The following is an 18,220-nucleotide window of genomic DNA, read 5'->3' on the forward strand; positions in this document are numbered from 1 at the left end:
ATACATCATCACTTAACAGATAATAACGAGGCTAACTAAAAGTGAGCTCATAACTAAGCTCTCCACCCTCCCATCTAAATATGGTCACATCTGACTTTATGAGCTATAAGAAAAATAATTTCCTTGGTACTAAAACCAATTCTGAAGTACGATTTCACTAACTTAGAGGGTAACCGTGGCAGATCGTCTCGAAACAACAAGTGTAATCTCCACAACTTTTTTTTTTTCCAAAATAGATTTTCTAATTTAATCTTGAAAATTTGACTTTATTCTTGAAATGATCAGTAATGTTTTTTCCTAATGTGGCCCTAATCCTCTGAAATTAAGTTCTAACTACATAATTATATCTAATAAAGTGACTTCTTACATTCATGTGCAACATAAGCATTAGAAATATCCTGTCTCAGAGTGATGCTGAAAAACTAGTTCATGCATTTATTACTTCCAGGCTGGACTACTGTAATTCACTATTATCAGGATGTCCTAAAAACTCCCTGAAAAGCCTTCAGCTGATCCAAAATGCTGCAGCAAGAGTCCTGACAGGGACTAGAAAGAGAGAGCAGATTTCTCCTGTTTTGGCTTCCCTTCATTGGTCCCTGCCATGGTTCTGGGACCCAGCATTTTCTGTTCATTTTGCATCATTGACATGTACTGTAGAAGAGATGCTAAGTTCTTGTTGTTTCTATCATTAGTTCAGATTTCAGTTGCCTTGTATTTCGACATTCTTTATGTTAAGTCATCTAATTATCTTAAACATCCTTAGTTGCTCAGTCTTTAGTCCTTGTCGATCTAGATCCTGTTGTGTTGTCACCCCTTATGTTCCAGTCTGCCCTGTTCATGTTGTCAAGTCAGTATTATGTCTGCCTCTGACATGTTTCCTGTTTTATTTTGAAAGAGTCTGGTGTTCTTTGTTCATTGTATTTAGTTTCACTTCCCCTGATCACCCCTCATGTGTATTTAGTCTGTGTGTACGTTTCTGTCTTTGTCAGAACGTCTGTGTGACCATGTCTAGTCATAGCACTCATAGTAGTCACAGTAAACATAGTTATCATAGTTATGGTGTTTAGTTTTCCCAGTGTAGGTTGTAGTTTAGTTTGTCACCCAGTTTGTATTGCCTTATTTTGTATTCATGTTTATCAGCCAAAATAAAATGGCTTGGCTTCCTTCTGTGTGTGCACCTGGGCACTCGTTCTCACTCTCGCACAGTCAGCTCCCGCTGGCCGTGACACTCCCGGTTAAATCCAGAATTGAATTCCAAATCCTGCTCCTCACATACAAGGTCTTAAATAATCAGGCCCCATCTTATCTTAATAACCTTTTAGTACCATATCACCCCCTGAAATTTTGGTGATTTGACGATCAGTGTTGGGACTAACGCGTTATTAAGTAACGCGTTACAGTAACTACGTTATTATTGTGGTAACGAGCACGGTAACTAGTTATCATGCCAAAACCAGGAACGTGTTACTCGTTACTGGGATTTAGATAGGCTCGTTACTCGTTACTTCGTGTGGTGGATATCGCGGAGCTTCCACAGATTCAATAACATTAGCAAGTGGTGGAAGCCAGCAGGTGGATGAAGGAAAAGGAGGCAAGAGGAGAGACCCGAGCGGCCGCCGGTCCGCGTGTCAGGTGAACTGAACTTCAGGTAAGAAGTTATGACCTGCAGTCTATCGGAGTCAGATATAAACCAAGTTTAGGTGGAGTTTATTTTCGGTATGCTGACATTTTCGTACTGCGCGCTAGCTAGCATGACGGAGTTTCTATACAGCTGGGTGGGTGCTATGTTACTGATGTTGAACTTTATTTTGTTCATAAGGTTAATTATTAGAGTTTCCAACCGTCCCCTAAAAAACAGAATCGTCTGGTATTCAGAGAAAATATTACGCGTTTCGTACTGAGGTTAAAAGGAACACAGTTTGTCCCGGACTTCAGCTACAATGAAAAAGACACAAAGCTGAAGCTGCACAGCTGCCTCTTCTTCTCTCATTCTCTCCTCTCCTGTTTCTACTTCAATCACGAAACTGATCAATGATCAGCTGATCGGCTTTTCTCTCTTGTTTATTTATCGCCCACTTTGCGCCAGAAAGAGGAAACCAGCGGATGTCGCGTTAAACAACAGCAGCAAGTTTAAGCTTGATCAGCTGTTGTTAGAATTTATTTAATATTACTTTCTAGTATCAGCTGATGTTTGCTGGAGCCACAGCTGTAAAGCTGCTGGTCATGATATCGGTTTGTATATCTGGTGAGAGGGAAACATGCAGATGAAACCAGGAGATGTCCTTACTGAATCATCAGAGCTGAACAGGTGATGGAGAAACAGGTTTACCTTTTAGGTGACATGAATGAGTTGAAGGAAGTTATGAACTGTTTCTGAGAGACAAATAACACCAGGATCCTTTTCTACGTAGCTGACAGCTGGTAACTGTGCAGGGGCGGGTCTAGCAAAGTGTTGCCAGGGGGCCAGGTAGGGCATTAACAGGGAAAGGGGGGGACAAGGAAATACTTTTCTTTATTATTCTCATTTAAAATGTCTCGCTTTAAAAAAAAATAATTATCTGAGTCTTACAACAAACAATTGATAGATTGATACATATATACCATCAGAACAGTGTACATCACTGTCACAACAGTGTTTGTTTTCATTCAAAGGCTTTATGATTTTTCCTATAATGGTGGGCCGGTCTCTAGTCAAAATGCCCGGGACGATTGTTTTGTCCCAGTCCAGCCCTGTATGCAGTTCATCTGCAGTCTGGTGTTACCTACATCTTCCTATTCAGAAGGCAGAATTTCCAAGTTCTGAGTACAATCAAAAGCACCACGACTGCAGTTTTTGTGTTGGATGTAAAAAGCAGGCTAGAATCATGGCGGCGGTCAACGACGGTCCAGGCGTGGGATTTCTCTCATGGAAATGTGCACATTATTTTTTCCTTTCTATTGGTAGGTGGCACAGTGCACTTGTGGCAAGTAAGCAAGATAGAAGACTGACAATCTGGCTGGGTATCCAGTTACGGAAGCAACACATTAACAAGAGAATTCTGAGTTAAACCAAAGTTACTTTCCCTAGTAACTAGTTACTTTGAAAGTAACGAGTAACTTGAAGTAACTGAGTTACTTTTTTAGAGAAGTAACTAGTAATGTAACTAAGTTACTAATTTAAAGTAACTTACCCAACACTGTTGACGATATATAAATAAAACTGAACTGAATTGAATTTTCTTATCACAACAAAAACAACAGCTGAATGTCATCTACGAAGGATGTGAGCCACATATTTGAACTGTAATAACTCTCCTTGAGTATTACGACTTAATATGTTAATATTATAAAACTCTGTAAGTCTTAAGTTCTTAATATGAATTGAAATAAAATTTAAAAACCGAATCAAAGTTAAAATAAAATAAAGCAGCTCTAATAACTGTGATTGGTGGAGAGCAGTTCAGCCTCTCAGCTGCTTCCCAAACCAAACAGATCGTCGCATTAATCTGTGTTTTAGCTTTCAAAGCACAACACCGGTCCTCCTTTTCCTGCAGTCTCACTTTAAAGTGAAGCAATGTGCTCCTGAGTGTTTTCACCCTCTGAGTCGTACCTGATGCAGGTGTGTGCAGACAGCTCTTACCTTGGGTCAGGAGCATCAGCCCAGCAGCCAAACACATCACTTTGTAGAAAGCCATCGCTGTAAGATCCATACCTCCAGACCTGCTGAGGCTTAAATAACCTTCCTCTCTCCTCCTCCTCCTCTCTGTCTGCATTAAGCACACCTCTCTCTGATGACACACCCAGCACCTCACTGCAGCTCACCTGATCCAGGAATTTCAGCTTTCAGGCAGCAATGTTGAACGTTTTTATTAATCCTTTCCACCTCGATTTCTCTCCCAGTCAATCAGTACAAGTCCTTTTGTCCTTCCTTGGTGTCCAGCCTCACATACGGTTCACTATGAGCCTTTTCCTTTATCTTTGCCACCTCTCTCTTAGCACCCAGCAGTCCGGTCTACCTCCTTCAGCTCCCCGACCATCCCACTTTTTCTTTGCTAACCTCTTCCTCATCCCAACACCAAGTCTTCTTCAGTACACCAAACACCTGGTAACTCTTTCCTTCCACCCAGAACCTGAGCTCTGTGCGATATTCTGCCTTCTTTAACTTCCACCATTCATCTCTGTCTTTATTCGCTTCCTCTTCTTGATGTTTAAAGTCATCCTACCGAGTGCCATCAAAACCTCCCGAGGCCACCGTGCAGTCTTACATCTCAGGTTGCAGGTTCTGCGTAAGACATAATTTTATTGTCCAGCAGAATTACTGGATTTGAAAACCTGATGCTGAACAAACTGAACTTCACAATTTAGCATTTCTTCTCGATATTTCATTCTGTTTTTTCCTGAACTAAAATAAATATATTTATATAAGTTATTTATACATATTTAATTTTATTCTGCTCTTAAAAATGTGAGCATGTGCGAGTCAAAAAATAGTGAACCTGTCCCTTATTATTCGGCTGTAACTCTCATAACAAATAATCACAGAGTGGAGACGGCTGTCAGCGTTTTCTTTAAACACAGCAACACAATAAAGTCAGAAGAACAATGACCCAACTCTTTATTTTGAAATTATGACTAATGACTAAGAATGTAAAGTTCAAATGTCAGCACTGAAGTTTTATTTAAAGAAGCAGTTTCTGTTTGTGCTATATGATTCACTCAGAGATTATAAAGGACAGAAACACAACAGATCTGTTCTGTGAAATAAACAATTCATTGCTGTGCTTCATTTATCTGCACTGACAGCAGGACTGACACAGTAGGGAGTGTCAACAACAACCCTGCTCAGGAATTAACTGGTCAGACTGCATCAGGTTTCCTAGAATTAACAAATGAACTGCATCCACTGTCAGTGACATAATGTGGAATTGGAATTGGTCTCCTAGTTCTCAGCCCCACTCTCTCCCCTCACCCCTCCTATACAAAATAGGAGGGGTGAGGGGCACACTGGTGGTCTAAATACTAGAGACTGCGGGCAATATTACATTTCCTCTGCACATGCTCAGTAAGACTGTGGAAGTGAAGTGTAGTTATCTCACTTATGCACAGATGCTCAAGGTCCAATTTAATTTTCTCATAAGGAAATTACTTTTTGGATGTAGAATATTTTTTTCTGCTGCCAAAACTTTGGATAACTGGGGATATATTGTTTTTAATTCCTGAGGCCTTTGAAACTGCCAAAGAAAGACTCAAAGCTTGGACAGCTGATTGAAGAGGTATACCAGAGAAATAGAAAAATAGTATCCATCAAGTGCAGGATCTACCAAGGAGATGCTCTGTCGCCACTGCTGGTCTGCATAGGCATAAAACCCCCTCAGTGAGGTCGTTACAAGACTAGCTACAGATACCGACTACAGAATCGAGCAATCATCAGCCACCTCCTCTACATGGATGACATCGAGCTGTATGCCAAGAGTGAATGAGACATCGATTCACAGATCCACACCACCAGGATATACAGCAATGACATCGGAAAGTCGTTCAGACTGGAGAAGTGTAGTCGGATACTGACAGAGACAGGTGATTGTGCTTTATTTTATTTTTTTAACTTGAACGATACTGAAGGAGATAGTGTACAAAAAAACCACAGAAAAGATAATAAAAAAGATTTTTTGTGCTAACTTTATTTCAGTCATGTAAACAATATACAGAAGTTCATTAAGCAAACAAAAGAAAAAAAATAATTGGATAACATGTTTGGCCCTAAAAAAAATGCACCCTTTAAAGGCCCTAAGGGCAGAAAACGGCCACGCCCCAAAAAGTGCAATAAAAAGATTATATATTCATATTTTTTTCCACTTTAAATTGGTCAGTCTTTTAAAACTACTTCTCCCTGAAATATTCATATAAAGTTTTAATTATATTTTCGTTGTTTTAACCCTTTAAATCCCAGTTTCATTACATGAGTGCCCTGTGTTTTTAGCCCCAAAAAACAAAAAAACTAAATATTTTCCATAAAAAAAATTTGAAGTAATATTCGTTTGTTATTATAATTAGGCCTTTAGATGGACCAAAGATTACCACTGACATTCATTTTGATACATTAATATTTTTGGCAGAAGCACACTAAATGTCATATAGTGCCATATCAGGTTTATCATGTTTTGCTTACACTAAATGCTTATTACCTTGTTTTGTTCTAAAATAAAATAAAATAAAAATGTCTAAATAACAATACAAGATCACTTTGAACCAGAAAAACATTTATTTTACAAGGATGAACATAAACATTTGCATGTTGCTGGGAATCGGGAAAGTTGTGCATCCGGCGGAGGCTCCAGCTGCCCCGCGGTACTCGCTTCTGCAGTCCCCGGGCGCCGCTTCTGCAGTCCCTGGTAGCTGCAGCGTTGGGATAGTGTCGGTGTCCCCAGCACAACATGTCCGATACCACATGAAAACAAATAATATTCTGTTGTAGCCCTCAAACTGAATGTAACAATACTAATTTCTCATTTTTGTTTTGTGTCATGAAGATGCGCATAATCCCAAATAGTGGAAAACATTTTCCAACATTTAATTTGGCACGGCAGGTCACATAGCACGATAGCAAGAAAGATTCTTTCTTTTTTTTGTCACATGCAGACTAATACAAGCACAACGCACTGAAATATATCAAAAAAAGAGCCGAGCGCTGTTTACTCACCGGAGCCTGTGCGCCTGGATTAGCCCCATGGCCGCGGGCGTGCAGGCGGTGGAGGCGGACAGGCTGGGTCGGGTTTAAAATTGTCCAAGATTACATGTCCAACCTTATCAACGACATTTAGAAGTGATCTGCTGTCGTTTACTATAAAACTAGAGGATTTGGTGAGGGAAAGCTTAGCGAGAGGACGTAAACAAGACACACCGGAAGGAAGTCGTTGTGACGTCAACGTCCCGCCTTCAGATTTAAAAATATACATTTTTGTTGTAACCCTCAGACTCTATGGTAATGTAGCAATACTTATTTTTCACTTTTTCAAACAAAAACATCAGCGCTTTTCGTACCTCCGAAAACATGAGCGGAGTGTTCACTGTGCGCAATTTGACGCACGCCGAGTCAGACGCTGTACGCTGCTTCCGGAGCCTCGTCATTGTCCGTCAGTTTGTCGAAATGATCCTGTAGCTGTTCCCATTGATCTCCCCTTCGCTCACAATTTGCAAATTATTGTTGTCGCTACACGATCGATTGACAGTGTGAGATGATAGAAGCTCCATTTTCTGCTCATTGCGCATCTATTTAGAAATGCGGTTTCTTAGCTTTCCATCAATGACTACCTCCGGGTCATAGTTCATTCAACCGCAGCTGTATTTAGAAAATTATTTTGAAGGGAAAAATAAAATTTAATTTGCTTTTGGTCCATGCTTTTATATTTAATTTGTTTGTATTGCAGTGTGGCCGTCTGAGAGAAAATACTTTCTAAAGCTTTTGAATACTTTTGAAAAAAGAAGTGTGTTTGTGTCTTTTTTTCTTTTTTTTGGCATAAAGACCTTTATATTTTAAAAAAAATATAAAGGTCATCGATAGTGACACACAATACCACTCTTTTTTTTCCAGTTTTTAAAGCAGAAAGAGGCGCTCAAAACCTGAATTTTTGGCTTGAGTTTGTTCAATGCTCAAAAATGAAAAAAGGGCGCCACCTGGTGGACAAATAAAAAAAGTACAATTTTAAGGCCCGGACTGCAACATCTCACCGAAGGTTGGACAATGCCACTTAAATTAGTTGTAATGATCGAGCAATGAAAAATAGCGTTTATAATGGGTTTCAATGGGGCACAAAATGGCCCTAGGGCCTTTAGAGGATGTGCATTGTTAGCTTAGCCACTGAAGCTAATTTAAGGAAGTCAGACTTAAATTTTAAAATAAAATTATACCAAACATTTTTTTGGAAAATTTGGCTATATTCCATTCAACACAGTGCAAATGGCTTGTAACTGAAAAACAAAAAAGCCACAAAATGGTCCCAGGGCCTTTTATCAGCATTCACACTAAAGATGAAAAACACAGTCACAGTGTTTGAAGCCACATTATGAACCAAATAAACTGTTCAGGTAAATTCACCCAGTCAGGGGATTGCAGCCTAGCTGACTGACGTGGCTTTCTCCCAGGCTGACCATGAAAAACAGTGGCTGAGTGAAAGGCCATCCTTTATTTGTTAACGCTGGGGTGTGTCACATCTATTATGTCCATAATACCTCTGTTTTGCTACGCTGATGCAGATTTGACGTAGCTACTTCTTACGAGTCATTCACTACCTGAACAGTTTAGGTGGTTCATAATCTGGCTTCAAACACTGTGACTTTTTTCCTCATTTATACTGTGATCTTATTTTTATTTTGTGTTTTTTATTTTTGCAGAAACCCTTATGTATCATCACACTGCATATTAGAGAAACTGCATCTTTTGCAACTCAGTCCCTGGATGTCAGACCATCCTTTTGATTAAGGATAATCACGGGAGCACCATCTAGCCTTCAGGGTGAAGAGTGAATTTTTGAAAACTGGTTCTCAGGAAACATGGTAATGATAACATTATGTGAAAGATGGTTTCCTGGAATAATACTTTCATGTCTGTCAGCAAACTGGATCTACCAGTAAGAGCACAGGTGAGTTTGCAGGTATGCAGGAGTGCAACGTCATTGTGCCAGGAGAGGACCTAAAGATGAAACAATTCCCCTGGTTAAAGGAGACAATAGATGATAAACAAATGAATTCAAAAGAGATTGTATGAGAGTTTTTGTAAAAGGCCGGCAGGTTATTAAACGCTCTGCAAGGAATTGGCTGTTTGATTATACACACCTGAAACACACAGCAGGTTTATTGACATTAAAAAATAACAACAAAAAATGTAACATGAATGAACAGACGCTCGATCTTTTCTTCGAAACCCCAAACAATGCCGTCACTGTCATTCTTAGTGAGAATAAACTTGGTATAGATCTGTTTATGTGCTCATTTGGGGGTTGGTGAGGTTGAGAAGTCTTTATTCAGTTAAATTTTAGAACCAAATCAGAACAGCGGTGACCTCAAGGTGCTTTATATTGTCAAGTAAAGAACTACAATAATACAGAGAAAAACCAACAGTCAGACAACACCTAGGAGCTTGCACTTGGCAATAGTAGGAGCAAAAACTTCCTTTTCACATGAAAAAACCTCCAACAATCTACTATGAGCAGTTGGGAGTGAGGTACAAAAACAGGAAAAAGACATTTTTCCTTGTGAAAAAGGGGTCCAACCCGGTACCAGCAAGGTGTATCTAATAAAATGGGCTACCGTTTTTTAACCTGTCCTGTCCGGCAGCAAGCAGAATCATGGTCTGAATGCTCTGTTGTGCCAAGGGGAAAACCTAGGAGACCTGGGATGTCTGCAGCTCCCTAAGACTGCTGAAGACTTGAGGTTACACATCCTGACGGCAATTCTTCGCTCACCCCAGCAGGGGGAAGAGCGAGGCCCTGGACGGTGCGCCCACAGCCAAGGGCCAAAGTGCCAGGGGACCAGAGGCAGTGGGCAACCCAGGTATGAGCTGATTACCCCAGGGGGGCTGGACCCCATGTGGCAGACAGATGGTGTTGTAAACCACTGCCTGTACTTGTTCAAGGATGATCATTCACAGTGGACATAGATGCTTCTTTCAGTCCAAAATGTGAACATTGGCACCCTCAAAAGAGTGACCTATGACCTTTAGATGCAGATGTACAGTCTTGTCCCATTTCAGTGGCTCTTCTATGTTGTGCCAAGCAGCTGTTTGGTTTCTCCAATGTGACAGTGTTGTGCTGTTTGTCATTCGGATTCTCCCTAGTTCGTGTCTGACCTTCTTGATTGTACACAGGGTTCGTACGGGTGCTTGAAATCCTTGAAAATGCTTGAATTTTAATGTTGTCTTTTCAAGGTTGGGAAAGTGCTTGAATTTCAGATGTGGTGCTTGAAAGTGCTTGAAAATGTAACTGTATTTCATTCACCACAAATAACTATCTGATTAAATAGTTTTCTTATCAGATAGAAAAATAAAAATGAGTCGCAAAATGTAAAAGCAAAATTTCCCTGCCTGGGATGCCTTGCGTCTGTTTCAACGTGTGTCCCCGCCCTCCCTCGGACAGTCGGGGATGAGTGCGCTAACATACCTGTAGGTTGCTGTTTAAATGAGTGTATGATGGAAAAGCGACAGTGGCGGAGTTTGCGCGCTCCAGTCGCATGATAGGTGAGTGCTAGTAAATAATTTTACAGTACCTGTGCGTTACGCATGCAATTTTTAAAATTATGATTATTATTTTGCTAGCTATCAAACTCGCTGGAGAAATGATTGAAATGCACTGAGTGTGATGCAGTATGGCAGCGCTATTATGGAATATGCTGTGAACTTAGCTAACATTACTTAGCAGTGATATGAGTTAATTTACTCAAGTGAAAGCTTTAAACATTAGCCCGATACATAATTAGCCAACTTAAGGCTTTCTGATTAACCCTCTGGGGTCGACCCAGAGTCTCCATTTCAACTTGGGTCGAACGTGCAGACTTCAAGCTATATACCAGTGTTTAAACTGTGTTGATAGGCCACGTAAAACCGGTGTTTTTTGTTTTTAATAAAACAGTGGCGTTTACTCGGGAAGAAAGCGGTAAAAAGCGGCGTTTTCGATGGAGAGCGCTAGCAAACACGCTTTGCTTGTGAGTGAAAAAGAAAAAAGAAAAACACTCCTTCCCTATTGGTGGAAAAATGTACCATGTCGACCAATCAAAAAATGATATGGCAACATGTGCAATTTGGTCGTTTGGGAAGAGGGGGAAGTTTTAGGAGTGACCGGCGAAAGAGAGAGAGCGAGTGAGCGAAAGACAGAGAGAGAGTTTTGATACGTGAGAGATTTGTGACGTTTGCTGTGTTTGGAGTCTCAAGTTAGTGTGTTGTCTTGTGTAGTTAGTGTGTAGTTTTTGTTTTGTGTGTCAGTTCTACTAGTGAACGTCACAGTTGCTGCAAAAAAAGCCACCAAAGGCAGATTGCAGTGTAAGCGCTGAGTGACACACCTGCCGTCAAACCTGCAGGTTTATCCTGTGCTGTTCTCATCTGTCTTATAGTGGACACAAACTATTTTTTGGAGTTGCATAAATAATTTGTGTGCCTTCTTATTTGATGAGCAGCACCTGATTGTTCTGTAAATAGTTTTAAATGGTTATATAAAAAACGTCTGAGCCTTGGCTGCATTTGTTTTAAGGTAAATAGTACCATATAACTTTGTTGTTTGCAAAACTTGTGCATATTTTTAAAAAAATGTACAATTTGCATTTCAAGTTATGAAAATGATTCCTTAAACATGCTTGTGGTTTTACAGTCAAAATATCACTTTTTACTTGTATTTTAAATTATGTCTGAATTTAGATAAATTGTGCTGAAATAAAGGTGAAAGGTAAAGGTGAAATATAGAGGCCAAATCAAAAGTAGTCAAAAACGACCAATTATACCCTGGACCCCAGAGGGTTAAAGGCTAAAAGCAAAGATGTCACCAAGTACTGTTTATATTTGTGTGTATTGCTGCAGCTTTTTTAAGTATTAACTTGGTGCCTTTGGGTGAAACAATGGTAATATGAGGGACCGATCCATATGGTCACAAAGAATAACCACTTGTTTCTGTGCTACCAAAGTTCCCCGGCTTTCATTCAAAATGTGTTTATCGTCAGCACCACATTAAACTCCTTAAACATTATAAATGTCTTCAAGTTCACACTGAGGCCTGTGGGACACTATCAGCCACTCAGACAGTACACACATTTATGTGTATTTGTATATGAATATTTCATACTTTAAGGCTGCCTGTTTATTTAAGGGAGATGAACAAAATACATTGGAATTGTACATAATAATATCACGGATGATAAATTAGATTTTAAGTAGATGCTTGTGCATTCTTAAAGTCTTATATGTTGAATTGAACTATGTGATCTGTTCAAAGCCTCTCAGTCAGTGCTGTTCTCCATGCCTGTCTGACATGATGTTATTAGCACAAACACTTTAAAGGTGATCATTTAGGACTTCAGCAGTAATACAGACAGCAATGTAGTTAGCAATAAAACAGTTTTATTGGGAATTAACTTAAAAACAAACAAACAAACATCTATTTTTGTCACACAGGAAAGAAGCATCAATATCTGATGAGAAGACTTATTTCTGTTTTGTTTTGTTGTTGTTTTTTTTTTCAACAGGAGAAGAATATCTAACAAGTTGATTTGTTCACATTTTCACATCTTAATTTTTAAGTGAAATGTGCATTTTGAGTTTATACACTATGTATATAAGGCGGCCGTTTCCTTTTGCAGTATTTTTATGTGGGGTATTTTTCTATGTCTTAACAAAAGGGGAGCAAAGGTGTCTTTTCACATGGTCTTACTGAGGTGATGCGAATTGAAACATGCATTCTTTTCTTTCTTTTTTGGGGCGGGCGGGGGGGGTGCTGGAAAAGCTTGAAAAGGGACCTTGAAAGTGCTTAAAAAGTGCTTGAATTTGACCCTGAAAAAGGCGTACGAACCCTGTGTACATCTTTGCCAATTTAACCATGTGTTTTAAGACCTTTCTGTACATGTGTGTTCTTTTCCGTTTCCTTCTGCCTTAGAGGGAATGACACCAGGCAGAAAAGGTTCCCTCTCTTTTGGACAGAGAGGACAGATGGTTTGAAAGAGGAGTGAAAGAAGCCATCTATGTCCACTGCAAATGGCCATCTTTGAACAGAGGCGGTGGTTTATGACACCAACTGTCTGCCATCTATAATCTAGTTTGGAGATCCTGCCCCAGATGACTGATAGGGTGGGGCTAGGTTTCACAATGGGTTCACCTGAAATCTTGGCTGATTGTGACCCACAGCTGTTCTCAAACCCTGGCTTGTGTTATTAGGCAGAGGATCAATAGTGGGTTCATGTCCCTCTTGGGGACACTCCTGTAGGGATTAAAATCTGGGAGTCTCCACCAATTGCTCTTAGAACTGAAGTCACTTCTCGGATGAAACGTCTTCAAGAAACTTAAAGATTTTAAAGTCCAAACACTTTTCTTTCCAAGTCCCTTAGACAACAGAGAGCCTTGAAAGACTGAAAATGTGAGGTAAGAGCCACAGTGGAGCGGGGCCGCTGCTGGCCGACAGAAGAGAGAGGTGTGAAGACTGAGTTTCGAGACAGGAGAGAAAAGAGCCTGTGTGAAGATGGCAGACACAGAGGCTGCAAAGGCTGAGAGTTGCACAGGCAGGAGAGAGAAGATTCTGCATTCAGGCTGTGGCCACTGATGGCTGACAGAACAGAGAACCTGCAAAGGACAGAGCTCAACCAAGGTTAGAAGCGAGCCTGCTGGCCAGAGGAACAGACCTCCTGAAGCTTAACCAGACCGAAAAGCAGCGCACATTTCGGTGCTTTATTTCGGTGCTTTTTTTCCCTGAGATGTCATACACTTTGGATTCTAGCCAATCATTTTACCTTCCCAAGGATAATAGGCGGGCCCAGGTACGTATGTTCTTTTAGAGCAGAGCTACAGATTAAAAATGCCCAAGGCAAAGCGGTCAAAAGTCTGGCTGTACTTCACAGCAAAAGATGCAAAGTCAGCAGCCTGCAACAAGTGCTCTAAGGTGATAATGTGCAAAGGAGGTTTGGCTTCTTGTTTGATGGCAGATACTCCCTTCACCCTGGCCAAAAAGGTTAAAATGACCAAAGAAAAAGTGGAAAACAGCTAAACATGAGAGGTTTTTGGACAAAGTTTGTGTTTCTTCCATTGTTTAAGCACTTCTTCCAGCAAAGAGTGATACCATATATGCCCTATAGCTGCAGAGAAGGCTAACATTGTTATCTTTTTACAAAAAAACAGCTAAACATGAGAGGCTTTTGGACAAAGTTTTTGTTATCCATTCTTTAAGCACTGGTTCAAGCACTGTTTAAGCACTGGCACTGTTTCAAAAGTACCATTTTGGCACCGGTATTGGATAAAACCTAAACGATACCCATCCCTACTCTTCACACACTAAGGTCAACTATGGAGTTCCACAGGGTTCAGTGCTAGGACCAATTCTGTTTACATTATACATGCTTCCCTTAGGCAGTATCATCAGAAGGCATAATATATATTTTCACTACTATGCTGATGACACCCAGCTCTATCTATCCATGAAGCCAGATAACACACACCAATTAGTTAAACTGACATAAAGACCTGGATGGCCGCTAACTTTCTCCTTCTTCATTCAGATCAAACTGAGGTTATTGTACTCGGCCCTAAAAATCTTAGAAATATGGTATCTAACCAGATTCTTACTCTGGATGGCATTACCTTGGCCTCCAGTAACACTGTGATGAACCTTGGCGTCACTTTTGACCAGGCAATGTCCTTCATATTGGAGATAAAGTATCTGAATTTCAGGAGCAGGACCACTCTTTTAAACATGCTCCTTCTGGTTCTCATCTATATATATTCCCCCAGTTCTACAAACTGTTTGTTCTCAATGCCCCACCCCCCCTATCTGCCCTTTTCAATTCTTTAACTATCTGGTCTTTAAGTGATGACGTGCTGAATCCTGCTTCCGGGCCCAAACTACCCTGCATTTAATAGGGGTATTTTGCTTTAATCGTGTTTTAATGCTTTGTATCTTGTTCTATTTAATCTCAAAAAGCCCATAAAAACAGTCAGTGATCGCTGTCGGCCTCTCTCGGTTTTTATTACCACTAATCATTTTAAAGCTCAGTTTTTAAAACCTTAGGATGTATATACCATCTATTATATACCAGCTAGTCCAACTTGAGTAATCCTACAGTTGTCAGGTTTATATAGTGGATTGTCATTTATGCTTAGAAATATCTACTCATACAGTGGCTTGCAAAAGTATTCGGTCCCCTTGAACTTCTCCACATTTTGTCACATTACAGCCACAAACATGAATCAAGTTTATTGGAATTCCAGGTGAAAGACCAATACAAAGTGGTGCACACGTGAGAAGTGGAACGGAAATCATACATGATTCCAAACATTTTTTACAAATAAATAACTGCAAAGATTGAGAAATTTAAAGCAGGCTGAGACTACAAACAGATTTCCCAAGCCTTGAACATCCCACGGAGCACTGTTCAAGCCATCATTGAGAAATGGAAGGAGTATGGCACAACTGTAAAACTACCAAGACAAGGCCGTCCACCTAAACTCACAGGCCGAACAAGGAGAGCGCTGATCAGAAATGCAGCCAAGAGGCCCATGGTGACTGTGGACGAGCTGCAGAGATCTACAGCTCAGGTGGGGGAATCTGTCCATAGGACAACTATTAGTCGTGCACTGCACAAAGTTGGCCTTTATGGAAGAGTGGCAAGAAGAAAGCCATTGTTAACAGAAAACCATAAGAAGTCCCGTTTGCAGTTTGCCACAAGCCATGTGGGGGACACAGCAAACATGTGGAAGAAGGTGCTCTGGTCAGATGAGACCAAAATGGAACTTTTTGGCCAAAATGCAAAACGCTATGTGTGGCGGAAAACTAACATTGCACATCACTCTGAACACACCATCCCCACTGTCAAATATGGTGGTGGCAGCATCATGCTCTGGGGTGCTTCTCTTCAGCAGGGACAGGAAGCTGGTCAGAGTTGATGGGAAGATGGATGGAGCCAAATACAGGGCAATCTTGGAAGAAAACCTCCTGGAGTCTGCAAAAGACTTGAGACTGGGGCGGAGGTTCACCTTCCAGCAGGACAACGACCCTAAACATAAAGCCAGGGCAACAATGGAACGGTTTAAAACAAAACATATCCATGTGTTAGAATGGCCCAGTCAAAGTCCAGATCTAAATCCAATCCAGAATCTGTGGCAAGATCTGAAAACTGCTGTTCACAAACGCTGTCCATCTAATCTGACTGAGCTGGAGCTGTTTTGCAAAGAAGAATGGGCAAGGATTTCAGTCTGTAGATGTGCAAAGCTGGTAGAGACATACCCTAAAAGACTGGCAGCTGTAATTGCAGCAAAAGGTGGTTCTACAAAGTATTGACTCAGGGGGCTGAATAATTACGCACACCCCACTTTGCAGTTATTTATTTGTAAAAAATGTTTGGAATCATGTATGATTTCCGTTCCACTTCTCACGTGTACACCACTTTGTATTGTGAAACCTGCAGTCAGCTGAGACTGAAGAAGTCACTTGGATGAGTGACGAAACGTTTCTCCCACAAAACGCTACGTCCAGATGAACAGATTCAACTTTTGGAGACCACTTTGTATTGGTCTTTCACCTGGAATTCCAATAACATTGATTCATGTTTGTGGCTGTAATGTGACAAAATGTGGAAAAGTTCAAGGGGGCCGAATACTTTTTCAAGCCACTGTATATGCTTCGAGTTTTATAATCATGTTGGTAGAGGTTTGATCCTTAGTAGCCTGTGGAGATTCTGTGTGCCTTCCAGAGCACTCTGGCATGCACACACAACTTAAGGTCAGGAAAGGTTATATCTGCTCTTACTGATTTATGGTATAGGAGGACACCTACTCTGTATCTGGTTAAGTATAAGAGCCTTTTGTTTAGATGGACCGTTAGACTCCTGGCACCCGCGTTGGGGAGTCTTCACGGGGTCACATCTTGACCCCCCCCCACACACACATACTTACACTTACACAACGCACAGGCAAGTTACTCTTTGTGTGTATGTAGACGTCGTATGTTAATGAACCTATGCATATTCATGTAACCTCAATAAAAGAGCAGTGTTACGGGGGAGCGGACGAGAACAACTGGGGTCAAGCGAAGGAACGGCGTTTGTCCAGTTGGTCTCCCTCGTATACGAGAATCATAAAGAGCTCTGCTTGGTGTTCAATGCTTTTGCTGTGTAATTACATTGTCTTCAACGTTCCAGCGAATAGGTTTATGCTATGAACCTATCATTAATTGGTCCTTCGACCCTAGAATTGACATTCACCGAGGGGAAAAAGAGACACGCCGAAAGATGTCAGCCAGGACGTATAGAAGTTCCTGTAGTAAAGTCCCGAGAAGTGAGAATTCGTCATCGGGCCGGTGGATTAGCTGTCTGTTTTTTCTCCTCGCTGGATGATGATTGACAGGATTCGAGATTAACGCAAGAGCAACACTAAGTAAGTACTATACAAAGAAGAGCGCTATAGCTGCGCGGGTTCACGTGGACCTGAGCCGTGCGGTTAGTCGCAGGCTTATAAAAAAGAGAGCGACGGCTCCTTAATTGTACAGCCGTGCAGTTTCACGCAGGCAGGTGCAGCTCAGTGACTGCGCGGGTACACGCGAGTCCAGGAGTGCAACAGCCGTGCGGGTTCACGCAGGCTGGGAAAAGTTACAGGCCTATTTTGTGTTGTTTGTGTACGTCTGTGTCAGGCGCGTGGTCTGTGACGTCAGCTGTTGTTGTTATCATGGGTTCCCGAGCAAGTAAGACTGCCTCACAGGGAGACGACACATTCATGCAAGAATTCACTCCCGGCAGTGCGAGATATTTATATTCTCATACAAAATTGTGATTTTGAGGGTAAATTGGTTGCTGTAAAATGTTTAGATTCAAATGTTAGAAGTTTTAAGGAAACACAGCAGCCTTGAAGAGTGTGTGGAGAAGGCCAGCCCACATCAGCAGCAGTTAAGCTATGCTCTGGTGAATTCTGCAGGTCACCAGTTATTGTAAAGAAAAAAAAGAATAAAAAAGAGATAAAATTTACATTGTAGATGAAAAATAATAATAGGAAAAAGGTTTTGTGTTTATCAGCCAAGAACAACTACAATCTCATTTTCTGCTTTTAAGAAAGGAGAGTTCACAAAACAGAGAGAGAGATGTGTGTTGGTTAAGCAGTGATGATAATAATGAAAATGTCTTAGTTTTGTCACTTTCAGGTGAAAAGCAGACCTGAATCAATTTTCCACATGCAGCAGTCAGAAGAAAGTTATAGTTTAACATCACTGGAAACGTTCAGGCCAAGTTTCTGGCTAGTTTGTTTACAGCACCGTGTGTCCCTCAACCTCACAAGCGAGCTCTCACTCCTCCCTGAAGACAAGGAATGCAGTTCCAAAGAGCAATAACATGGCAGACAAAGAGACAGCAGCGAAGTCCTGAGCAAAGAGTCCCAGCAAGCAGCAGCAGTGTGGACAAACAGCATCGGAGAAGAAGAGCAAACCCATCATCCTGACTGATTGGATGAATGGCACTGTGTTTCCAGCAAGCTGCAACTTCACTGTGTATGTGAAAAGAACTTTTGAGGAGAACAGAG

General features: G+C 41.0%; 1 protein-coding gene across 1 annotated transcript in view; it reads right to left on the bottom strand.

The window, feature by feature from the left end:
* Positions 1-18,220, bottom strand: part of LOC116330643 (transmembrane protease serine 9-like) — a 58,709-nt gene that overhangs the window by 17,822 nt on the left and 22,667 nt on the right. The gene's annotated exons all lie outside the window — the stretch shown is intronic.

Source organism: Oreochromis aureus, linkage group 4 (genome assembly GCF_013358895.1).
Source record: "Oreochromis aureus strain Israel breed Guangdong linkage group 4, ZZ_aureus, whole genome shotgun sequence".
Taxonomy (NCBI): Eukaryota; Metazoa; Chordata; class Actinopteri; order Cichliformes; family Cichlidae; genus Oreochromis; species Oreochromis aureus.